Genomic DNA, 27,150 nt, shown 5'->3' with positions numbered 1-27,150 from the left:
AATTGATGTATTGTTTAGGCTACTATTTACACAGAGTATTAAAGTGTAGCTGCCACTGCTGCTGCTAATACTAACGATGTGGTTGACTGCCTGCGTATGGTGCTGGGCACTTTAAGTCCTGAAAATTAATCAGTAGATGATCCTGTTGCTATCTGATTTCCTTGTTTTTTTTTTTTTTTTATTTTACTCCTATTCCTCAGCGTATTAACACCTCCCCCAAAGAAAAAACAAAGGGAGGAAGGGGCAAAAATCACCTAGGTCAGACAATTTTGCTACTTGTCAATAGGGGTGGAAAGAAAACATTGTTAATGACTTTAAAAAAAAAGACTTAAAACAATCACTTAATTACAGCTCCCATATTATCTGTGCATTTTGCTTATTTTCCCTGACATTCAATGGATAAATTAACCATTAGGTTTATCTATAATCAATAAATCAGTTATCTTAGGCAGTAAAATCAGAGACGACAGCATTTTTTTTTAAATTCCATTCGTACAATACACATAGACTTAGCTGTCGATAGTAAAAACTCAAACAGATCATTTACTGAATTCTACTCTACAGGTTGACACGTATATTATGCTGAGCCTTGTGCTTTGTGCATGTTTTTATAGAGCTTCAGACAAGACCCTCCTGTGGCTCTGAACCTGAATTTGGTTCAGTACTGTCTGAGTGGGGTTAATTTGTTTCACCAATTTTAGAACTGCAGCAGACCCAAAGTCAGAATACTCTCAACTGATTTGAAATAAACTCTTTGGATTAGATTATTCCTATTTGCTTTAGCTAAATTGGAATTATTTCAGCCTACTAACAATTTCCAAAGCTCTGTATATGGAGCTGAAGTTTGGGACAGGGTTTATCTTTTTCTCCCTTTTTGCCTTTTTATCTTTGATTTGAGGAGACCATACACCTCCATCCGGTACATATGAGAAGGAAGAAGGTCTTTCTTTTTACATGCAGAACATCTATTTAGTACCTCAGGACATTCTGCCTCCTGGGCCACAGTTTAACAGCATTAGCAAAAGCAGTTCAGCCAGAGGGGAATTGAACAGCAGCTGAGTCAGTCTAATAACTTACACTGGGGAAAGCCCTTGGAATTCAGAGGCACATTGCCCAGCTGGAGAGACAAATCTAATCTCTGCTAATGATGTTCCTCCCTCTCTTTCCTATCAGGGCTGGGCTTTTTGCACATGCGCATATAATTACATATGCACACTCAGAGTCTGGTGAAGCCAAACAACACAGCACCCAGGATTAAATTACACAGTAAGACTTCCAGGCATCATCTGGCCTCTACAACCTGTCTAATAAATGCTGTCAAGGTTCACACACTGTGGAGCTGTTAAAGAGTCTAAGAGTTCAAAAACATATGCAGCTACCTCTTACAATTCAAAAGTGATAATATTATGGTGATATTATAAAAAGTGATAATATATTACAATATCATTTGACTTAATATAGTAAGCTTGACTTCTTAAATAGACTTAAACAAATACATATTAGGAAACAGACACATGGACTTTGTTCTAAAAAGGACTATTTGTCAAAATTGGCTATTGTCAAAATATTTTGTCAATATTTTGTTAAAATAGGCTATTGACAAAAACGCATGCAGTGCAATGGGTAAACAGGTGAAGGAAAAACAGTAATAAAATGAAAAAAAGAAAACCCCACCAAGGTGAAAAATAGTAGGCAAAAGTAATTTGTATAGTAACAACTGTAAAGATGGTTCACAAATTTGGACCAGAGCTTTCTGTGGATCAAAGTAAGGAGAAAGACACAATTATTTATAAAAGAAAAACACGCCAATTGTTTAGGATAAGCAGTTATTACACTACTAAGACCTGAGGACGTTTTTCTTCCACAGATTTGTACAAAACAATAATAACAGTCTCAACAACATCTTCAAAGTAACTACAGCAGCATTCCTTAGACAATTTTTAGAGCACCTCTCCATTCAAGGTAAGATTCCTAAGAATTCCTGAAAAGCAATACTTACAGTAAGAGATTCCAAGGAAACAGCTGAAATTTTGATTTAATGGAGAAGGGGATGGACTACAACTCCTTCAGGAAATCTTCTCCTGATTACTACTAATCAGAAACTTTCCAAAACACTGAACAGCTAAGAATTACAGGTTCTATTTTTTTGGCAAGAACCTGGAATGAGAATATTCTGAGTTTTCATGTGAGGCGTAAACCCATAAGCTTTAAGAATCAACCAAGAAGGAGAAAATTCAGGAATCTGGTCAGAATTGTGCCTCAAAACCTCATTTCCACATGGAGGTGGGCCAAGGAAAATAAACCTGACCATGTGGTGATTTATTTTTTATTATAATGCACAATGTTCTTCCCATTCTGATGAAATTGTACTTTTTGCAATATTTTTAATAACTCTTTTTTATATAGAACCCTTTGCAAGTAGCATCAATTATTTTAAAAAAAGAGGAAGCAATTTAATAGTTAATACCTCTTCTGCTTTACTGAAGTAAGTGGGGAGCGGTGGGATTGTGAATCACCATCTGGGGCTATAAATTATAAGCCTGCTGCATGGTAATGGACAGAGGGCTGATCTGTGAAGCTCCCCTAGGAGAAGCTATCTATCAGCATGGCCATCCAGACAAGGGGCGGAGGGACAGGGCGGCTTCCAGCCCAGACAAGGGCTACAGCGGAAGGGTACAGCATAGCCAGATTTTCAAAGGCAAACCCTTAGACACCCCCACCCCCAAACCAAATTTCCGAAATAAGAAAATTATAGAGAAATTTCTCACACTTTAAACACTGGCAATTAGAGGGGGAATTTAGGATTCAAGAAGTTCAGGGGGAAAATGTCCTCAAGGGAGAGAGAACAAACGAGAGGTTCGGAGCTGCTTCATCTATTTTTAAGGAACTTACAAATATGTCTCCAAAAGAAAAAGGTGACACTATTTACCACAGAATGAAAACTGAGATACTAACCCAGCAAGAAGCAGCTACAGGACTGTGCAAGCATGTGCCTGTATAGACTCGCTCGGCCCCCAAGCCTGGCGCCCTGGTGGCGGAGGAGTCTCTTCTGCCTCACACTGCAAACTAAGGGCTTAGCTGCTTTGGACGATTTCCTCCCAATCATTTCAAAGATGATATAAGCAAGTGAAAAGAAGACGGAAGACGGAATGATCCTAATAAGAAGGAAAACAGTGCAGAAAGTCAAGTTTATAAAAATAATCAGAAAACTACAAGTCGAAAGAAAAATGTACAGTTAGGATACTTTCTGAGGCCTTACATTAAGCCTTAAAGGGCTCCTGAGCTCATTCTTAGTGAATTCAAGTTACAAGTGCTAAAGCTACTGGGTTTTTTGGTAAGGTGCTTGAACACCTAAAGCTTAGACCTGTCACATCTTCTAAGATATTCAAGGACTTTTATAGATATTCTCACATCAGTTCTCACCACAGGGATCTGAGAAAGGCACTCATTAGATTTGCCACTGAAATCACAAAAGTAAACCCCAAAACTCCCATATCTGTGAGGAAGGGGTCACTTAGATGTTTTCTACTCAGCTCCTTCACGGAGTCAACAAATGCTCTGTTAATCACTCCGGGTGCTGGGTCTGTGTTAAGCAGTAAGGACAACGCAAAGATGAACTGGGGGCCTCCCTGGTGGTTCAGTGGTAAAGAATCTGCCTGCCAGTGTAGGAGACAAGGGTTCTATCCCTGGTCTGGGCAGATCCCCCCTGCAACTGAGGCCGAGCGCCACAACTGCTAAGCCCACATGCCTAGAGCCCCATGCTCCACAACAAGGGAAGCCACTGCAATGAGAAGCCCACACCTGGCAACCAGAGAGTAGGTCCTCCCCGCCCCCCAACCCTTCAACTAGAGAAAAAGTCTGAGCAGCAACAAAGACCCAGCACAGCCAAAAATAAAATTAAAAAAATAAATAAAAGAAAAAAAAATTTTTTTTTTATAAAATGATGAACTACACACTAGATTCCTGTTCTGGAGGAACTTAACAGTTTAACAGAGGAGAAACACAGGAATAAATGATTAATATGTAATATGAGAAGCTCTCTGAAGGAGATGGATACAAATTTTTGAAATACAAAGAAGGGAAAACTGCTGTCCAGGAAGAATAAAGAAGAGGTGTGTGAGTCAGAGGAACAGGTATGGATTCAGGTATGGAGGCATGAAAGGAATCAGGCTATTATTTGGGGAGAGGGGGAAATGTCAGCCAGGTTGGTGGGAAGTGATAAAAGATGTAGAAGATAGGGCTGGAAAAAATAGATTAGAGAATTTGCTTTTCCTCTATGGGCAAAGAAGTAGGAGAAGTGAAGGGAAGTGACATGAGTAGATTTGAAAGATGATTCTGTTTAAGGGTGGCAGATGGAAGGAAGATGGAGGATGGGATAAAGCTGCTGTAGAGAGGATGGAAAGCATCTGAGAGATATTTAGAAGACAGAATTGATAGGATATAGTGACTGCTGGATGTGATGGGGAAAGGGTTTTCCAGTGGGGTAGACCTGACTCTGTCACTGAAAAGTAGAAAAGTGCCAGTCAGGGACCTGCAGTGAGGAGGGAACAAGCTAGGGTTTATATTTTACAGACTTTACTGGGCAAGACAGTTGGAAAAGAAAAAAGGAAGTGGCTAAACTGAAACTGGGACAAAGGGCTACAAATACTGTCGGAGAGACAAATATGATAGAAAAGTTTCATATAATCATTATAGTCAGCTCAGGAGAGTTATAAAGTTCATGGACTCAACTTTATCCTTAGCCCTTTGATGAGCATTAGCTCTTTCTCCAGAGTTATTTTATCATTGTCGTTTGTCTCTTTCATGTGCCTCTCGAATTTACCACCTAGCTCCTTACCTTCCCCCACACCACACACCCATACACACATGAATAATCTCTTGTCCTTCCCTCAACCTAAGCATGTTCCTTTCTTCAAAACCCTCTGTCTTCCATGAGCCACTTTTGATACCTCCTCAAAAAATCAGTGGTGGCTAAAGGATGTAACAGTGAACACAGATAACAAGCACTTGTTTCATTTACGGCTAAATCCATTTCCTCATTAGCTATTTATACCTTTATTGTTTCATTCACTTATTTAAACTCTTAAGTCATCTGAATAGAACACGACTTCTGAATTTTAATCATCATCAAAAATGAGGGCTGCCTAATGTGGGCAACACTATTTTAAGGCTTTTTAGAGAAGCTACTATTTTCATGAATATCACAGTATATTTTGCATTGACCTGGAAAACTTAGGTGCCCAGAAAAAATGATTCTGATTCCGCGTAATCTGGAAGAAACAGAAACGATGACTGCACAATATAAGGAAGTTACTACTGCAATTCTACAAAACTTCCCTGAGTGCCAGGTGCATGCCGGGCGCTGTACTGTGCTTCTCAGGAGCCACATGTGGATATGAAGGTTTAAAGAGGGCATCCTCTTTATCTTTTGGCTTGCCTTACATATTTCATGGTAAGATGTTCTCTTCTCTTCGGAACTCAAGTCTGATAGGGGAGATAGCCATAAACACAAATGAAAGTAGGCCATGATATACGCCTATAATAGAGGCATAAAGTACTGCAAGATAATAAATTAATCTGCTTTTGAGGAACAAGAGTCTGGTCATCTATCTTTATAAGGATATGAGACCAAAAGTTTGAAAACTGGAAAGATGTCTTCTCACTGATGTATCTGAAAAGCCTTACAGAAATATTTTTGAATCCACACCTGGAAAGAGATTAAGGCTAGCCCACGGGATCACAGCCTCAAGGGTGCTGCCAGTCCTCTTTCTAAGGCTGCCGGTTATTTTTTGGAACAGATAGCATTGCTGGTCAAGGCTTTCCATCACACCACTTCGAATGCTCCTTGTCTTCCAGTCTGTCCACCTTGTACTTCAAAACCCTCTCGGAATCTATCAGCTTCTCCTATCATAGCCTATTGGTGTCCAGTCCTCCTCTTCACTACCATCCCCTTCTCCCACATAAGGCATACATTTTCACAGAACAAAAGCCTGTAGATCCCCTTTAAGTGCAGTCCTTCCAGAAGGCAGGGAGAGGCCAGGCAACCTCTCAAAGTCCCCTGGCATATGGGCAGGCTCTACTCCCATCTCATCCACATTGCCACTGACAGGCCTGGGACCAAAGCCTGACAGGAATATAAAAAAGCCCCTGGCTCCAGTCCACTCCACAGCCCTCATGTCAGGCAGAAAAATGTGTTTTTGTGTCTTTTTGGTCATGTGACTTCTTAGATATAAGAACCAGACTGATGACTTTCATTTTCCCTCCTCTAAAAAGGAAAGCAAAAAAAAAAAAAAAAAGTCCTATTTAAAGCAGGGAATTTCTCATGAAACTTTAAGATTTAGATTTTCTCCACCAAAATCAAAATAAGTTTATCTACAGTAGAATATAAACATTTGCTACGCTAAAATATGCTGTGTCTAAAGCATTTATACACTGCATAATAGAATTTAATACTATTCAGCACTTATGACTTCAGTAATTTTGCAGTTTAATGATTCGGAAAGAAGTTACCAGGAGTCAGGAGTCCCAGCTGTGTCTTAAATTAGTTGTCTGGCCATGGGCAAGTCACCTAGCCTCTCTAGGCCTCAATTTCCTTATCTGCAAACTGAAGAAATTGGATTAGAATGGTCTCTAAGGTCCCTTTGAGCAACTGAAAAAGTATTCTGTGAATATAAGGACTTAGAACAACCCAACAATGGAAAAGCCTTATCTCAAAACTGATTCACTCTTCCCATCACTAGAAATGCTGAATGTATCAGAGAAATTATAATATTCCTGCTTTGGTACAGGATTGAACCAAATGAACTCTCTTATGTCTTTCAATTAGAAGAGTCTGTCATTTTACAAATTAGTTCTAGAGACCATAAGACAACCAGAGAATGAAATTAATTCAACAGCAAAGGAGGGGAAGGGGAACACCATCTTCTGGGTACAGTAAATGTTTGCTGTTATATTAACAGAGCAATGACAGGTATAGCAAGTCACTGTGCAACTAATAGGTACTGTTTGTCTTGGGCCAGGTTGCTAGGTGGTGTAAATAACTGCAAACACAACATCTAGCAATGCAAAGGTCTAAATGCCTTCAGTCACTCCAAAGTGAGCACACAGGGTTTTGTCACATAAAATCTTCTCACTGCCAGTCAGAAAAACTAAGGGAGGAAGGGTGGAGGATCCGAAAGGGCTCTCCTTTGTTTGGAGGCAGACAGACACTTCTTACACTGATGTGCTCCACTGGTCCACCTCTGTTGTTGTTGTTGTTTTTAACGTTTAAAAAAAGTTAATTGATTGATTAATTTGACTGCCTCGGGCCTTAGTTGCAGCGGGTGGAATCTTCGCTGGGTCACGTGGGGTCTCTAGTTATGGCACGTGGGCTTGGTTGCTCCTCAGCATGTGGGATCTTAGTTCTCTGACCAGGGATTGAACCCATGTCCCTTGCATCGCAAGGCGGATTAACCATTGGATCGCCAGGGAAATCCCTGACCCGTGTTCTTAGGGATGAATAATAAGAGAGTGGCAAATAACAACCACCACTAAGTTATCTTACACTTATACGTTGAGGTGAGTTTCCAAGTAATTCCATCTATTTAAATCTCCTTTGAGCCTCATAATTGCCCTGTGAGGTGGGCAGGCAGGTATTATTAACCCCTCTGAGGAAAAGTGAAGCTTACTGGAGTTTAGTAACATTTCTTTTCCTCAAAAATGAGAAACTGATCAAATCCTTATTATATCATTTTTAACACCCTTTAATGCTTTTGTCATAAAAGGTCTGCCAGGACCTGTTGATCTATTTGTGATTTCAGTATATTTGCATATACTCAGGAAATGACAGAAGAAAATGGTATTGTTATAGAATTTCAGGAAATGTCTTTTAAAAAGGAAACCAACAATAATAATCCTGAATTATAATCATATTTTAAAAAGCTGAATCGGAAATATATGTTGAGTTAGAAATACTTGCTATATCCAAGAAATAATAAAGGGACCTGCTCCCTCCCCCGCCGCCCCCCCCCCCCCCCCCAAAAAAAAAACACTGTAACAAACCAGATCCAATTTAGGTTGGAATCTAGCAAGGTGATTCTGGAAACATGCAGTGGTCAAGTTTAGTAAACTGGGAAGAAAGAGAAAGATCAGTATACTGAGATGAAAGAGAGAAAAGCAAAGAATCTGAAACAGGTGACAAATAAGCATTATCAAGAAATAAAGATCTTTCTAAGATGGTGCTGAGGAACCTATTTGCTGGGCAGCAATGGAGATGTAGACATAGAGAACAGACACAGTCAGGGAAGGAGAGGGTGGGATGAACTGAGAGACTAGGGTTGAAACACACACATTACCATATGTAAAATTAGATAACCAGTGCAAATTTGCTGTATGAAGCAGGGAGCTCAAATCAGGTGCTCTGTGACAACCTAGAGGTGGGAGAAGGGGTGGGATGTGGGCGGAAGGTTCAAGAGGGAGGGGACATATGCCTACCAATGACTGATTTATGTCGATGTATGGCAAAAACCAACACAACATTGTAAAGCAATGATCCTCCAATTAAAAATAAATACATTTAAATAAACAATGACACAAAGATCTTTGTAAAGAAATTATACTGAAAAAACTAAATTTAATTTGATCAAGAATTAGCCCCTTGTTCAAATAAAGGCAAATTTGAGTATAGACTAAGCCTGCAAAAGCTTTAGAAGAAAAAACTGCCAGAACCTGTCAAGGTACCTATTATACTTTTTATACACTTTATCTCATTTAATCTTCAGGCCTTCTTAGAAGTCAATATTATAATCATTTTACAGATGAGAAAAATGAGGCTCAGAAAGGTTTAGTAACTTGCCCAAGGTTACACTGTTAGTAGATGGCCTGTTAGGTCCATCTGATTTCAAATTCAGTCTTCTCAGAAAGTTACTTCTCCTCAGAAAAAGTATATCTAAAATTTATAGTTATGCTTTATTTCTGGAAACATGAGAAATTAAAAAATTAAAAAATACCTTTTCATCTTTCCGAATAATTGGTAGGCTGAAAATTCCATGAGAAGTTATAATTTAAATCACTCATCCTTGGGACATGAACTTTATAGAGTCAGAAGAATTGGGCTTGAATCCTAGAATCCTTACCTAAGCAGTTACATGAACTGGGGTAAACCCTTGAGATCGTCAGACCACAATCCAATTTATTCATCTTTCATTCTATATATTCATGAAGAATATTTGCTGGCTGTTATGCTAGGTGGACTTCCCTGGTGGCTCAGACAATAAAGAATCCTGCAATGTGGGAGACCTGGGTTCGAAGATTCCCTGGAGGAGGACATGGCAACCCACTCCAGTATTCTTGCCTGGAGAATCCCCCATGGACAGAGGAGCCTGGCAGGCTATAGTCCATGGGGTTGCAAAGAGTCAGGCATCACTCGGTGACTAAGCACAGGCTAGGTAGCCCAGAGATAGAAAGATACACAAGACATGGTTCTCTGTCTTCAGAGTTTATTTCCACTAAATCAATGTAGTTAAATCAAAATCACCATTAACATTTTTAATCTTCATCATTCTTTTAGGTTTCTACTTGAAGTAAGCAGGTACACAGGGACAAGTGCCTAGAGGGAGGTGGGATAAACGAAGGGTTCCAACACTGACACTGGTAGATCACAGGATAACTTGGAGTAATTCTTCAAACTTTGTAGTCAGCCAGTCCCACCTCATCACATTCCTGTTCTCCTCTGTTATAAAACTATCTCTGGCTTATAGTCTCAATCCTGTATTTTTCTTTGCATCCTCTTCCCTGACCCCATCTCCCACCATTCTCTCTTTCTGAAACTTTTGCACTGCAGCTTCCTGTTCCATCTTCAGCATTCAATGATTACAGTTGGCTCATCCCTCTGTTTTCCTCCCTGTTCATCCTCATTATGTTCAACTAATCACCAAAATCCTGGGGATATTGCCAGGAGAAGTTGTCAAAGACTTGGAAATGGGCGAAAAGACACCTGGGTATCCCTGCCCAGGGCACCATCCCCAGTTTATGTGAGATTTTCCTTGTTTTTTAGATATTTGCAACACTAAAAATTGTAGCACACATCTTGTAATGTAGCTGATAGAAATGCAAGTGAATTGTATCTGGTGGAATGCAACTGATTGGAAGGAAAGTTATGACCAACCTAGACAGCATATTAAAAAGCTGAGACATTACTTTGCCAACAAAGGTCCGTCTGGTCAAGGCTATGGTTTTTCCAGTGGTCATGTGTGGATGTGAGAGTTGGACTGTGAAGAAAGTTGAGCGTCGAAAAATTGATACTTTTGAACTGTGGTGTTGGAGAAGACTCTTGAGAGTCCCTCGGACTGCAAGGAGATCCAGCCAGTCCATCCTAAAGGAGATCAGTCCTGGGTGTTCATTGGGAGGACTGATGCTGAAGCTGAAACTCCAGTACTTTGGCCACCTCATGTGAAGAGTTGACTCATTGGAAAAGACCCTGATGCTTGGAGGGATTGGGGGCAAGAGGAGGAGGGGACAACAGAGGATGAGATGGTTGGATGGCATCACCAACCTGATGGGCATGAGTTTGAGTAAACTCCGGGAGTTGGTGATGGGCAGGGAGGCCTGGCGTGCTGCGATTCACGGGGTCACAAAGAGTCGGACACGACTGAGTGACTGAACTGAACTGACTGTGCGTATTGACTAGTTTTGCCCCTAACTGCACAGCCATTTCAGCACTTCACCACTCCTAATTGCCTACAATAAGTGTGGTCTTTGAATTTTCTTCATGATGTCCTATTAGTTCCCTCATTAACTAATGAGTTAAATAATATCTTTGACATATATTCATTTCATAGTGTATGAAAGTAAATTAAATCCTTTAAAAAAGGATTTTAATATTCTGAATATCTCTGATTTTGTGCACTTCTCTCCATTGCAATAACCCTTTCCAGTACAGGTCATTATCATTTTTGCCTAGATTATTATAACAGTCTTCTATAATTTACCCTTGTCTCTAGTCTCTCCATCCTATTTCATTCTCTCCATAGTCACAGTGCTTTTTCTATCATGTAATTGTGAACTTGTTACTCAACTTTATAAAGTCTCTGGCTCCTAGGAGAAACTTCAACCCTCCTGAAATGATTTGTCTTTCTACCCTCACATTTGGTCAAGCCCTACAACTGACCAGCCAGACTCAATTCAGTTCTCAGAATTCACTGCCTTCTCTCTCTCCTCTGGAATCTAGCACTTGCAGTCTGCTTTGCAGGCAACACATTCTGTACACCTGCTTCCACTCCTGCTGCTAAGTTGCTTCAGTCGTGTCTGACTCTGTGCGACCCCACAGACCGCAGCCCACCAGGCTCCTCTGTCCCTGGGATTTTCCAGGCAAGAATACTGGAGTGGGTTGCCATTTCCTTCTCCATGCCTCCACTCAACTCTTGCTTGTTCTTTAGGGTTCATGGTATCACTTCCTTCCTGGATCCCTCAAGTCTGTGTTTATTCTCCACTTATGTCCTCCACAAGCAGCTGGTATCCCTTCACCTCTTTACCCTTCCCCTAATAGCACATGCCACTGTATTATAATTGCTCTTTATCTATCTCCTCTACTAGTCTGTAAATTCTGGGGGGGGCGGGTGCCATGACTTGGTTGTTCACCACTATATTCCCAATGCATGGCATAGCAACCAGCATACAGTACTCATTCAAGAACATATTCTGAAAGCTGAGTTCTCCATATGGTCCCAGGATAATAACAAACTTTTCTATAAAAGTCTTCTCAAGGACCATGACTCCCTGCCAACACAGAAACCCCAATGAAAAAAGAATTCGTTATGCTTAAACAGAATGTACTTCAGCTTATTAATATTTAGGCTTTTATTTTATAAAGTCTGAGTAAAATGTTTAACTCATCAGCTTTTAAAATTGTGAGCAGTTCCATAAAATGGCCATTCCTAGAGGGGCTGAAAGAGGGTTTTGTTTTACTTCCTCTATGACAGAAAAAAGGGAATGGGGGTAGAAAAAAAGCACGAGAAAGAGAAAAGACCAGAATCACAAGAAATGGCTATAGTATACATGAGGGGTCCTAGCTATTGTCCAGCCATTCTTCTTTTTCTTTTAAATCTCCTACTGAATTCTGTAGAATAAATGTTGAAAACAGTAACTTTGTAATAAGGCATAGAAGCAGTATAATATAACTTTATGGACTTCCCTTAAGTCCTGTAGTATTTTACATTCTGTTTTTTCTTTAGCTGATATTTTTTTAGGTCCTGCATTTGATTTATTCTTAAAATCCTAAGTTTATTATTTCACCTTAAAAAGAAAGAAATTTGAACATATGCTACAATATGGATAAACTTTGCAGACATTATGTTAAGTGAAATAAGCCAGTCACAAGAAGACAAATATTGTATGATTTCATTTATATGAGGTAACTAGAGTAGTCAAACTCGTAGAAGACAAAGAGTAGAATGGTGGTTGCCAGGGGTTGGGGAGAAAGGAGTGTGGGGAGTTATTCTTTAATGGGTTACAGCAGTTCAGTTTGGGAACATGAAAAATTTCTGGAGACAGATGGCAATGATGGTGGCATAACAATATGAATATACTTAATGTCACTGAACTGCACACTTTAAAATGGTTAAAACTGTAAATTTATCTCAACAAAAAATAAAGAATGGGGAAAAAAATCCTGTCTTTAGTAACTGGCAGCTACTCAGAACCCTGAGTAGACTAGGGTAGGCAGGAGAGCACTGGTGATGCAGTTGTGAAAGAGGAGAAAGGTCTAAGTGTAAAGTGATTTAGAAGAAACTTATTAGTGAAAGCTGAAGGCTAAAAACTCTCTCAAAAATAAAATCCTACTCTGTATTTATTAATAATGAAGCATTCTCTTAAGACTGTCTATAAGAAACCCCATCTTATATATCCTTTAAGAAAAATGTTGTCTTCTTTACGAAATCTTACTCAATTTCCGGTTAGGGAAGCAGTACAGTGGCATAGAAAAGACTTTGGACACTGAAGCCAGACTATCTAAAACGGAATACTGGCTCCACTTTGAGGAATTTAACATCTCTATGCTTCAGTTTCATCTGGAAATTAAGGACTGTAATAAGAGCTGCTGTGAGGTTTAATGATGGAAAGCACAGTGTCTGGAACAAGGGGAGCACAATAGTGATGTTTGCTATGGTTCTTGCTCCTCTGTCACACTCACATCCTGAGTGTACAGGTACTCACAGTGTGCTCTGGGGCCTCTGAGGATCCCTGAGACCTTAGAGGGTCTATGAAGTCAGCACTATTTTCATAATAATGAAAACATTACACTTTCCTTTTTCACTCACACTCTCTCACAAGTCCACTAATCTTTACAGTGGAATCTCCCGGGTGCTACTACATGTCACTTGATATTATGATAGGCTGAAAGCAGAAGCCAACTGAGAATCCAACTACCATCTACTAAGTCAGACATTAAAATATTTACATAAGTCTCTTCTCATAATGCCATTTTCCTCACAAAAAATGTTGGAGGTATGGAAACTAATTACTTTTCACAAAAAGTTACATGAATGTGTACTTGTTTTTAAAAATAAATTAGTATTAAATTTTTTTCTGTTTTAATTTCTATTATGGTAAAATTAGAAGATGCTATTCATATAAACAAAAACTCTTTGGGAATCTCAATAATTTTTTTGGTCCTGAGACCAAAAGTTTGAGAACCACTGCTCTATTATAGGGTACATCTCAGTTTGTTTAAGTGGACTGTGAGTGGACAGGAATATAATTTTTCATTTTTTCTTTTTCTCTTCTTTCTTTTTCTTTTAAAAAAAACTTTCCCCAGGTATTGACACTCAGTCTTTTTTTTTTTTTTTAAATCAGTGAAGAGAATAAAACTAACATATAGTAAATACCATTTATTCAGGGCTTAGTGTATCTTACGTGCTTTGCTCAGCTTTTCATTTAACACTCATTAGGTTCTAGAACTACCTTTATTGCATACATGGGGGAAACTTAGAGACATTAAATAACTTTTAGGCATAGGTAGCTAATAAATGGAACTGCCAGGACTCAACTCTTTGACTTTAGAAGCCAAGCTCTTTACCTATGTCAAAAGAGTGGAAAAATGCAGAGGAAATTAGAAAAGCTGTGGTTAGGCAAGACAAGTTATTTACAAAGCATGGTTCCAGTAGCATCTCTCAAATAGCTAGTTAACCTTTGCAAGGGGTTTGTAATTCTGGATTTCTTTTGGATATTCACATTGTGATTTAGAGCAGTTTTATTTGGCTTAACAAAGATAGCATACCCTCTTATACCAAACTTAATGAGATCTATCCTAAGAAGGTCAACCCCACAGCCAGAATGTATTTGACTCTGGCTCTCAAGCAGGTGAATAGGTGGTACCTCTCAATAGTAATACCTTATGTCTCTGAAAAAACTAGTAAGACACAGATTTTAAAGTGTAACATTATAAACCTAACATAACAATATTACAAAAATTTGAGAAATAAAGAAAAATTACTCTTTCACCCTAACTCAGAAAATTTTGGTGTACTTCCTTCAATTTTTCCCTTGAAAAATTTTAAACATAACTTGAACTGTGCTGTACCTGAAACTTTGTCTCCTGTTTTTCTCTTACTACTACATCATATAGATTTTTCATATTGATTGAACAGATTTCATCACCATCATTTTAAAAAGGCAGCATAAATTCTATCAATTGATTACTAAGTAGTTATTTTTGTTATTTGTGCTAGTTATGCTTTTATTAAGTCATCATGAACAATGAATTAGTGAATACTGAACCAATACTTCTAGGAGAAATACAGGGTTAGGTTTCTATGTGCCCCTGGACACAACATTTTCCTCGATTGCTACACAAACTTGTTTTATGTGTACCTCTGTTTAACAAAGACCCTCTAGTTAATATACACTGTTGATTCATTAACACTAAACTCACAGCCGACCGCACAGTAATTCTTGCCTAAACATAGCTGACTTTCTCAGCACATCATAGCCTTCATAGGAACTCCAGGCAGCACTTCAACACTATGCTTTGGGGCTCTTTTAAATAGTGAAATCACCAACAAAAAGTATGTGGGGGTGTTCAGTTGTGTTCAACTCTTTGCGACCCCATGGACTGTAGCTTGCCAGGCTCCTCTGTCCAGCGTATTCTTCAGGCAAGAATACTGGAGTGGGTTGCCATCCCTCCTCCAGGGATCTTCCTGACCCAGGGTTCAAACCCGTGTTACCTGCATCTCCTGCATTGCAGGCGGACTGTTTATCTACTGAGCCATCTGGGAAGTCCAGTTCTTGGAGTATCCCCCTGCCAATTCTTCAACACAAAGTATTGTCCCAGGGCCAGCAGCATCAGCATTGGTGGTGGTTTAGTCGCTAAGTCGTGTCCAACTCTTGCGACCCCATGTACTATAGCCTACCAGGCTCCTCTGTCTGTGGCACTTCCCAGGCAAGATTACTGGAGCGGATTGCCATTTCCTTCTCCAGGGGATCTTCCAAACTCAGGAATCAAACCCAGGTCTCCCGCATTGCAGGCAGATGGGAGCTAATTAGATATGCTGAAAAGAAGATTACCCAACTAAGTGAATCAGAATCTGGTTTTTAACAAAGTCCTCAGATTCCTATCCATATTAAAATTCTGAGACATTATCCTATAAATCAAGGATTCTCAAACTTTACTATGCAGTGGCATCACTTGGCCAGCTTGTTAAAACAGAGATGCCTGATTCCACCCCCTGCATTTCAGATTCAGAACATCTGGGGAGTGGCTGAAACTGTGCATTTCTGACAGGTTCCCAGGTGATGCTGATGCTCCTGGTTCTAGGACCATACTCTGAGAACCACTGTATTAGCTAGCTCATGTGTAGATCTTTTGCAAGATTAATGTTTTTAAATTGCTAGCGCATCTTAATTTTGTAGAAGAGAGGGAAAATATAATCAATGTATAGCTCATAAATACTTCTCACTGTATAGAACCAGGTTTTGTGGAGGCAGGTAAGGCAGCTGGGATGGTTAGACCGAGTCATGGTTAGTGGGTGGAGGCTGAAGTGGATGGGTCAACTGAGAAACAGAAATAGAAGTTTTTTATCTTATTATTTAGGTACCTTCTATTAAAGAAACTACAATTTAAGTACCTGGGGAAAAATTCGTATTGAATAGTTTTTCTAACTATATTTTATTAATTACTTCTCAAATAAGAGAATTTGCTTGGTAAAGAGTATCAAAGAAAAATAACTTTTTTAACTTCCAGTTTCCTGTGGTGAAAAATAAATATGTACAGCAATGAAAGGACAGGTCCCCAAACCAAGCTCCAAAGCTTTAGTGTTTTAGTCTTAGGCAACTCTTTGGTTATAATGACTCAGGAATAAACTGGAGATTTCTTTTAGAAGAATTCTTGAGACTACCGTTTCCTCACCCTGAATCTTCAAGTTCAGCCCACTCAATTCAAACACAAAACTATTTTCCAGTACAAAGACATTTTTGGGTACAAGCCATATGCATTTCAGTTAAATCACAATGAAATTACTGCTTCATATTGCTCATGAGCTTGGCGAGGCTATAAGACAGTACAGCCTCCTGGACAGGTACTTCCTAGGACTGCCTTCCTTCTCCTTAACCTGGCGGCCTTTGCCCTGCCTTAATAGTGAGGTTCTCTTGGTCATTCCTTTTTACTTTCCAGCCTCGGTCCAGGGTATTAGAACATGAGTGGCTAGCTGCTCTCTGTTTTTAAAGCCATTCCAAGGCCTTTTAAATAGCAGGAAAAAGACAATCTGTGGCAACAATAGCTGACATTAACAAAAGCCAGTATCAAAGATGTAAGATTCAGTTTAAAGAAATCCTTATCCGTGAAGATAAACTTTTGATCAAAGGGGAGCAGGTGATGGGGAGTGGGTGCTGTTTCAATGTATTACGGCAGAAGCCCTGATTGGAGAAAAGATTATATAAAGGATTAAGAAAATATAAAGGATTATGTGATTGATTTTCTTTCTCCAAGAAATCTACTCTGGTCTCCAGGTCTCTGAGAACACATAAGGATTAGATTGGGGCCTAGCTTTGATCATTAACACAAGCAGTATAAAGCAAATGTTCAGTTATTTTTGATTTGACAAACAGATGGAAGGGGTTCTGTTCAAAAATGGCCAGAAATAGGAGGCGGAGGATGAGGAGGGAGGAGGGAGAACTGGGCAAAGTAGTAAAATTTCTTTTCAGCCTGGCTCTTGAGCCCCAGCAGCTGCAGTATCAGGTGGATATTTCCCAGGAGTTTTTATGCTCAGCAAAAATTTAAAATGAGTCTGTAATTTAGGTCTAGTATTTCCTGGAAATATCCAAAGGTATGTTGCATCTGCTTCTTCGCATGCATCTGTATTTGAATTTGTTATGTGAGAGGAAATAGTTGGTAACTAATTACTAAAATGCTTAATCTCACTTTAATCAAAAGATTATTTTCTCTGCAACAAGCAATCATGGTTTTGTGTTTTAGTGGGCTTGATCTCACTAATCTCAATTATCCACGGTTATCTACGCCTGCAGATAGCCTAATGTGTCCCATTAAACGCAGGAGGGACAGCTACTAGAAACTCAGGCACAGTGCCTCAGGGGTAATAAGAAGCCTCAGAGGGCTTATTTGGCAAATTGAGTCCTCTTTAGTAACAGCAACTGTGACAGCCCTCTTTAGGACTCTAAGGGTCTGTTCAGTCTGGTTCTCAGGTCCATTTCTTTTGGTTTATGGTGGAAACTGCTGGCCTGGCTGCCACCTGCCTAGGCAGGTGAGCAGCGGCTCAGTCTCCCTGGGCTCTCTATCACCTTTCTCCAATCCTTTGTCTTTGGCTATTTCCTAAGCCATTCACTGGGTCTTCATTGCAGCACCCGGGCTCTTAGATCTTCCTTGTGGCATATGAAATCTTTAGTTGTGGCATGTGGGATCTAGTTCCCTGACCAGGAGTCAAACCCAGGCTGCCTGCACTGAGAGTGTGGAGTCTTAGCCACTGGACCACCAGGGAAGTCCCAGCAACTCACTTAAAAGTTTATTTATTTATTTTTGGCCACACTGGGTCTTCAGTGCTGCGTGGGCTTTTCTCTAGATATGATAAGCTGGGGCGCCTCTTTGTTGTGATGTGTGGGCTTGTCACTTCGGTGGCTTCTCTTGTTGTGGAGCACAGTTTCTAGGGCACCACGGCCTTCAGTAGTTGCAGCACGTGGGCTTAATAGTTGCTGTTCCCGGGCTCTAGAGCACAGGCTCAGTAGTTGTGGCCCACAGGCTTGGTTGATTCACAGCACAGGGGATCTTTCTGGAGCACAGATTGAACCTGTGTCTCCTGCATTGGCAGGTAGATTTTTTTTTTTTTAATCACTGAGCCACCAGGGAAGCCTCCAGCCATTCACTTTTAATCAACTCATTTTTTTTTTTTTTTTTTTTTTTACTTCTTTGACCTTTTTTTTTTTGTAATCCAGAATTTCACAAAACTGTCCTTCTAGTACTGCTGAATTCAGCTATTACCCCTGCCCAGGAATTCACAATATAAATTAGCACACTGAAGACAATTACTATCTGTCAGTGGGAAGTCCTATATTGTCTTTCCTTATATTTTTAAATAATTAAAATTGCAGTTACTATACATTCTCTTAGGGTTTGTATGCAATACTGATTGCTTTTTGTAAGATGTTTTTAGCCACACTGCTACACATATGTGTTGTTACTAAATGGAACCACTACATGAAATTATTACAGATGTTAAGACTAGACATTAGACCTCTCTGCTTGACTACTACACAGATAAAAAGAATATAAGAAAAATTTTAGACTGGAGGAAATGAGCACAAAAATTAAGAGGGGGTTTTCTATTTTATAATTAAAAAAAAAAATTTTTTTTTTTTGTTAACAAAATCTGCAAACTCAGAACACTAACCCAGCAACAAAAGTGTTATCTGGAGAATGTGAAAATAATTTTCAAAGGCTAGCAACTCTCATACAAAATAACAAAATCTTATTTTTTCAAAGCCTGGTTGTACCATTTATGGATTTAGTGGGTCTTCATTTTCTTATTCACCAAGTCTCATCCTTCATCACACTTCAGCCTGAATTTGAGAATCATAGGCGGTAGTGAGAGATGGACAGAAAGAACCAAACTGAGTTTGCTTCTTAAGAGCACTAATAAAAGTCAGATTAAGGAAAAGGCTACAAAACACAGTCAAACTGAGGTTATTAGATTATCTGTTGCCACATGCCCTATTAGCCCAGACCATCAAATCACTAGTCAAATGGAAACTCTCTCTTAACTATAAAGAACGATAGCAAACACAAATAACATTTAAAATGGGCCTATCTTAAGATGGCATAGTCAGAGCTCATTAGCACTCATTTTCTCTGTATGAGGAAATCTCCAGGCAAACCTGAAAGTGATTTCACCCAGATATCTTTACCTCAAACACTTCTGACACTTTTCCCTCCTCCACTGTAGCAGCAGCCCATGGGAGTTAAACTTCTATAAAAGTATTACAAAAAATTGGAATAAGGTAGATTTTAACAAGATTGTCTTACAAACTGTCACTTGCCTACTTGATGTAGGTAATAAACAAATTTTAAGAATCCTAACAATGTTAGAGTTAGAAAGGACAGTTGAGATCACTAAGAACAATTTCTCCATCTCATATATTAAGACCAAAGTTGAGGGAAAATTTTCAAAAGCTGAGCTACTTGGAATCTTGCCAAGGATGATCTTAGACTGTTACACAGGCTCTTAAAGTCTCAAGTCCAATTCTTCAACCCATTGCAGTATTCTTGCCTGGAGAATCCCACAAACAGAGGGGCCAGGTGGGCTGCAGTCTATGCGGTTGCAAAAAGTTGGACACAACTGAGCGACTAAACAACAAACAATTGCATCACTGTGTCTTATAGCAAGTAAACAGAAGACATGTTGATTTTATCCACTTTAATATAGGTAATCTTTTAGATAAAGATGGCAGGTAAATGACTGCATAATAGAACCTCATTACTGAAAACTAGTATTTTAAAAAAGCTTCACTATACACCAAGGGTTCAATTTGCTCTGTGTTCAAGGTGGTGCATGTGAATCTTCTGCTAAAGTATAAAAAGCATGAGAAATGTAAGAATCTCCAGTATTCCTTACGCTGATGGTCTCGGCCCAATTCATCTGAACACTAAAATACATCCTCCTTGTTAACTATCCCTCAGTATGCAATGATTCTCAATTGGGAAATTTATGGAAGGATATCCCTAACCCCATCTGTATGTATACATGCATACTTAGAAGGATCTATCCTAAAAGGGCAGCAAGCAAAGTTTGAAAAAATTCCCAAGCATCATCTCTGCCCTGCCCTCCAACCAGTGGAAAAATTACTAATCCAAAAAAATTGTACTCATCCAATAAACAAATGTTTCTGAAGTGTTTGCTCTGTACCAGGTACAGGATATATATAAGGTGCTGAACAAAAAGTTAATGCTAACTAGTCACTCTGAGTTTTAGTACTTAGAAGTTGCTTTCTTTATAAACCCAAAGTGCCTGGCATGGTCAGCCACTGCACCCTCAGTTTGATGGTTCCTTAGTCTCCTTGAGGAATCTACATTTGCACATAAACCAAATGATGACATGGTTCCTTTTTGATTTCACCTCATCCCTACCCTCTATTCCCCTCCTACCTTTATTTTTCTCCTTTACATTTATAATAGTCTAAACATAACTTACTTATTCACTTCTTGTCCTCCCCAGTAAAATAAGCTCCCCAAGAGAGCAATAATTTTTGTTTCATTTTTTTCTCTTTCTGGGTCCCCAGTACCTTGAATATACAGAAAATGCTCAATAAATATTTGTTGATTAAATAAATGCCAACATTTCTACACCTGCCAAGTATATCTGATATATTCTCGTTTCCACCCTGGTCTCCTCATCAATCTCTTCAATCATTCTCCTGTGGCCCTCTGTCCTCTTAGGATTTTTCCTGTCAGCTACACCCAAGAAGAATACAGTCAGGGTGAGCTCCATGATTAGTTAACGCATGATAATTATCATTCACCTCACCCTCTTATCTTCCACTGCACCTACTGCACCAACACTTTACCCCATTGTCCAACTTATCTTACTGTTTGTCCAGTCCAGACCATTGCTAGAGAAGATTTAGATTCATGCTGGACTGGACCAATCTTGATTGATGGTAGAACTCAATGCTCAAAATTCATGGTATACAGAGACAGAGAATGGGATTAAGAATTAGTGTGTGCTAAATTGCTTCAGTTGTGTCTGACTCTTTGTGACTGTATGGACTATAGCCCACCAGGCTTCTCTCTCCATGGGATTCTCCAAGCAAGAATGCTGGAGTGGGTTGCCATGCCCTTCTCCAGGTGATCTTTTCAACCCAGGGATCAAACCCAGGTCACCTGCACTGCAGGCAGATTCTTTACCATCTGAGCTACCAGTTCTGTTCAGTTGCTCAGTCGTGTCAGACTCTTTGCGACCCTATGAACTATAGCACGCCAGGCTTCCCTGTCTATCACCAACTCCTAGAGCTTGCTCAAACTCATGTTCATCAAGTTGGTGATGCCATCCAACCATCTCATCCTCTGTAGTCCCCATCTCCTCCTGCCTTCAATCTTTCCCAGCATCAGGGTCTTTTCGAATGAGTCAGTTTTCTGCATCAGGTGGCCAAAGTATTGGAACTTCAACATCAGTCCTTCCAACGAATATTCAGGACTGATTTTCTTTAGGATTGACAGGTTTGATCTACTTGCAGTCCAAGGGACTCTCAAGAGTCTTCTCCAACACCACAGCCAGGGAAGCCCCCAAGAATTAGAGTTGGGTTTAAAAATCAGGTCTAATGTGCACTATGTGGTGTCTTTGGTTACGTTGACAATCTTTCTGAGCCTGTTTTCTCATCGATAAAATGGGAGTAGTAGTACTCACTTCATATTATGAGGATTATACTTGAAATGAAATAATTTATGGGAAAGCTCCCAAAAGACTTACAAGCATGTAGAGGTTGCTTAATAAGCTCCTTCTCTTCCTTTAACATATTTCACTAACCTCCAATGATGCCCTCATTCTTTGAAAATGACTAACACGTACTTAGCAAGAAATCCCATGCTTCCAGTATGAATCTTAATTTTTCTTTTCCTCTCTTCATTCCACATCAGAATTCTATGTCTTCACTCATCCTGTCTCCTGTTTCAGAAATAGTGTCTCTCTTCTGTGAGGCTAACCTTCTATCTATACAAATAGTTTTCTTCCCTGGCTGCACATTAGAATCATCTGTGGAGCTTTTTAAAAATGCAGATATTTGGCCCCCACCACAGATCAATTAAATATGAATTTCTGGAGGCAGGAGCATGGCATCAGTATTTTTTTAAGTTCCCTGGTAGTGTGCCAAGACAATTCAGTGGGGAAAAGAATAGTCTTTTCAACAAATGTTGGAAGTAGATAACCTCATTCAAAAGAATCATGTCGAACCATTCCTTATACCATTCACAAAAATTAACTCAAAATGGATCACAGACCTAAATGTAATAACAAAAACTTTAAAACTTTTAGAAGAAAACATAGAGTAAATCATCATAACCTTGTGTTAGGCAAAGCCTTCTTAGGTATGACACCAAAAGCACAAGCAACAATGACAAAAATAGAAATTAAAACATTTGGTCCTATAAATAATATCATGAAGAAAATGAAAGGGCAACCCACAAAACAAAAAAAAAAGTCACAAACCACATACCTGATAAAGAACTTATATCCAAGATACATAAAGGACTCTTAAACTCAATAATAAAAAGATAAATAACCTAATTTTTTAAAATGAGCAAGGGATCTTAGGGAGAATAGATATTTCTCCAAAAAAGAAATACAGAGGACCAATAAGCAAAAGAAAAGATGCTGAACATCATTACCCATCAGGGAAATGTAAACCAAAATCACAATGAGCTACCACTTCAAACTCCCTAAGATTGCTCTTATCAGAAAGATGGATAATAATATTTGCTGATGAACATTGCAACCCTCATACATTGCTAGTGGAAATGCAAAATGGTGTAGCTGTTTTGGAAAATGGTTTGTGGAAAAAGTGTGGAAACAGTAAACATACAGTTATCATATGACCTAACAATTCTACTCCTCAGTATATACCCAAAAGAAATAAAAACATGTTTACACAAAAATTGCACACAAATGTACACAGCATTTGTACATTTGGCAGCCATAGCAGCCAAAAAGTGGAAAGAACACAAGTGTCCACCAACTGATAAATGGGTAAGTAACATGTGGTATAGCTATTCAATGAAATATTATTCAGTGATAAAAAGGAATGAACCACTGATATATGCTACAACATGGATAAACTTTGAAAATCTTATACTAAGAGAACAAAGCTGACCCCTAAACCACGTGAGTTTGAACTGCACAGCTCCACTTATAGTTTTTTAGCTGTGAATAGCACACTGCTATACAGTCCATGGTTGGTTGAAACCAAGGATGCAGAATTGTGGATACAGAGGGATGAGTACAAATTATAATCAGATTAACTCCCTTCACACATTGTTCAAAGGTCAACTGATGTCAAATAAGACTATATACTGTATAATTTCATTTATAAGAAATGATCAGAATAGGCAAGTATGTGTGTAGAGAAAGTAGATTAGTTGTTGCCTAGGGCTGAGAGTTGAAGGGAAATGAGGAGTGACTGATAATGGGTAGACAGTTTCTTCTTGCATGATGAAAATGTTCTAAAGTTGACTGTGGAGATGGTTGAACAACTCTGTGATCGTACTAAAAACCATTGGATTGGAAAGACAGAAAGTTCCCCCAGGTAATTCTAATCTTAATGTCTGTTTACAAAAACCAATTTTTGAACCACAACACTCAAAATATATGGCATCTTACCTTCTAGATTCCTTAGGGGTAAAGATGGTATCTTCTAATTCTTTCTTTCCCCCACAGTTATTAAGGAATAATAACTGACACAGAGCAGGAGTGTGAGATCATTTAAATGACTTTTTTTTTTTTAAAGTAAAAGAGTGTTCTTGGTGAATGTTTTTTATTTTAACCGAAATTGTAAGAGTCAGGCTGCCACCTGGCAGAATTGGTCATCTTGACTATCATGATTCATTTAAACTCACCAAGCAATTAATTCAGTTGTAGCATATAGAGAGAAGATAGGTAGCCAGTGCAAACCAAACTGACCGGTTCTGCCATTCAAAGTATGGTTGTTTCACCACATAAAGTTGATGTGGCCGCTGGCCCTTAGGAACCTTTCTTTTGACAGCTCCCCAGGACACGGCTCTGGTTTGACTGACTTTGTTTACTAAATAAATTAATTCCTACTTCTGGAGTAGCTTCAATTTTTAAACAGAAAGCCATCTATTGACAGTCACTGATACACAGGATTTTATTGTTTGATATTAAACAATTAAGAATTATTGTTTTTTTCCCTACAAGTACACTATACATGAAAATAAATATCATTTAGAATACAGCCACTAGGAGTGGAGAGAGAGGGAGACTATATCCACTCTGTGCCTTAAAGGGATAGTTTTACTTTAATAAAACCAAAGGGCAGACTAGATTTCTTTCATGGAAATAAAGCTCTCTTTGGCAAAATGTATATCGAAATCTGATGAACATTTCCTAAGATGAGTCTGATTAACACATTTTTTTTTCTTTTTATTATTGCTTTTAGCCACACCACACAACATGTAGGATCTTAGTTCCCCCACCAGGAATTAAACCCATGCCCCGTGTAATGGAAGCGTGAAGTCTTAACCAACGGACCAGCAGTGAACGTGTCCCTGTAAACACATCTTTTAAAAAAATCCTAAGGAGTCTTTTTATCTAGCAGTGACTTAAAAGTCTTTAATAATTTAAAATAACTTTGAAATTGCTACTTTCAACAATGTATCTGAAGGTACATACTCAAAACATGCTGAAATAAGTCAAGGTGTTTACAAATGTTGGGAATTTTGTTATTTATTCAACCTGCAGATAAAAAATAGCAAGGCATGACACCATAGTTTTCTTAGCATAGGACAAAAATCTTGTTTAAAAGCAGGCAGAAATTTTCCTTTCTATAATTCTAGTGAGTTCAAATGTACTCAGGAAAAACAAATTGAGTGAGGACAATACCAAAGATGAGAAATAAAAGAAAATTCTAAATCCTCAGGTAATTCTGAAATAAGTTCACAGTTGGGAGATTCATTAATAAGAATAATTCAAAAGATATTGTTAGAGCCATAATTTAGAAGCCTTGTTTCATGAGCAGATTATAATATGAAAACTTCAAAAGTAAGTACTGATTATACAAGGTAAACAAGACAAGGCTGAATGATAAAAAAAAAATAAGACTTCTTGTGTTCTATCTCATTGGAAAGAACAACCAGGTACATGCTGCTGACTAGACTATGAACTGCTCTAAGTGAGGCAGTTGGAAAATGCTATTAGATTATGCGTGTTGAGGAGCTGCCCCAGGGGCAGAACATGTCACAATGGCACATCCCTCTTCTTTACTACCACAGCTTTCACCAGAATCAACCAAAGCCTTGGAAAACAAATTCAGACACTTTTTGTTAAAACTCCAAGCAAACTATCGAACCAACTTAACACTTGGAACGTATCAGAAGTTTTCCATGTTTCCCAGACACAGTGGAATAAACAAATATCAGTTGGAAGTTTATCTTAGAAAAATGCTCATGTGCATTTCCATGCATATAATTACAGGTTATATTAAGAAACCACTTCTTAGTTTTCACTAGGGAATATTAAACAAGTCAGAATTTAAAGATAATTCCCTTGATGCCTCTGGTGAAGGTTTTAGGTTTTTGAAAACATAAATAAAACGTGTAGAGTAACATAAAGAGCTGCAAACATGCATAAATAGACCACTACAGCTCCCATAATAAAAGCTTGTTGTAGGGGGGTGGGGGGAAGGTTGAACTGGTATTCATCTTCCTCAAACTACAATCTCAAGATGTTGACTGTTATACAATTGCGAAACAAAGGCAAGGTGAAGGGTGAGACACAACAGAAAGGACGGCGGAAAGGAAGACGAGTGCTCAGGAGCTAGAACCTGCTCCGTCTAGCTGGCCCGGCTATCCCCAGCACCTTTCTGGTCCCAGTTCTGTGCTTCTCCTCTAATACAATTCACATCATCTCTCAGAGAGATGGAGCTCTCTTTAAGGAAAGCCAAACCCCCATCCAGAGGTAACGTGCAGAACCGTAAATGAAAAATGTCCACGTCTAGCAGCATGCAGACGAGCAAAAGAAAACCAGCTGTCAGTTTCAGAGACTCTTAGCTCTAACGGGGTTTCAGGTTTCTCTTTGCCTCAGTCTCTGTCTCTCTCTCTCACTGTGTCTCCCTCAATAATATCAGTTTTCTAATCACCTCAAATCAAAAACACATTCTCCATCTGTCCTTGTGAAATAAATGCTGATGAAACAGAAAGACAGAGTGCGATACTCACAACAATGAAGAATTCCTACACATGCCGGTCCAGTTTCTTGCTTTAAAAAAGATGGAAGGTTCATTTAAAAAGCTTTGCAGAATTAGAAAAATAAGGAGGAGGGGGATTCCACCCACACAATCTTCCAGCCCACCGCAGAGAAGCCCGAAGGCTTGCTGACGTCACAGATTCATGAATGGATGTAAATTGGGCTGGTTTAGGATTCCGCACAGACTTCGCTGTGGTGTGTGCAGTGAAAAAGAAAGGGAGGGTCCAGAGCAGTCCCGGCCAATAGGCTTCAGGCAGTCATGGCCTGCCTTCTTTCAGAAGGAATCTGCTCACAGAATAAACACAGCCCACCAATCAGGCGTCTGCCACTGCCTTAGGACAGAGGCAGCGTGAGGAGGGGGGTAAGGGGTGGCGGCGGCGGCTGTGTGTGTCTGTGTGTGTGTGCCTGCGTGCGTGCTTCAAGCTGTGATAGTCATGAGCACATTATTATTGCTATTGAATGAGGGAATCAAAAGAGAATTTTGGTGGCATCAGTGCTACCAAAAACTCATATAGAAGATAGCACAGTCTTTTATTCGTCAGTTATTTTCTTTAACCTTTTTCTTGCTGTTCAATACTGTGCCTCACCTGATGTGATAAAAACAAATCAAAGTCAGAGAGTTTCTAAAACTGATGCCTGGTAGATGTACACCAAGACTTGTAAAAGCAAAATAGTAGAGAAATAATAATGGGAATAATAACCTAGT

The 27,150-nt window shown here is 39.1% G+C and overlaps 1 protein-coding gene across 6 annotated transcripts in view; it reads right to left on the bottom strand.

Annotated features, from left to right (window-relative positions):
* Nucleotides 1–27,150, bottom strand: part of MAP3K13 (mitogen-activated protein kinase kinase kinase 13) — a 160,451-nt gene that overhangs the window by 69,317 nt on the left and 63,984 nt on the right. The window contains exon 1 of one of the 6 annotated variants that reach the window (XM_061166748.1): nucleotides 26,417–26,634. The exons of the other annotated variants lie outside the window; for them this stretch is intronic. The gene's annotated coding sequence lies outside the window, so the exon portion shown is untranslated. Of the gene's footprint in view, nucleotides 1–26,416; nucleotides 26,635–27,150 lie in introns of those variants that run through there. 6 annotated transcript variants of the gene reach the window in all.

Source organism: Dama dama, chromosome 19, assembly GCF_033118175.1.
Source record: "Dama dama isolate Ldn47 chromosome 19, ASM3311817v1, whole genome shotgun sequence".
Lineage (NCBI taxonomy): Eukaryota > Metazoa > Chordata > Mammalia > Artiodactyla > Cervidae > Dama > Dama dama.
Note: the sequence above shows the minus strand (reverse complement) of the source record. Positions and strands in the feature narration are given on the sequence as shown.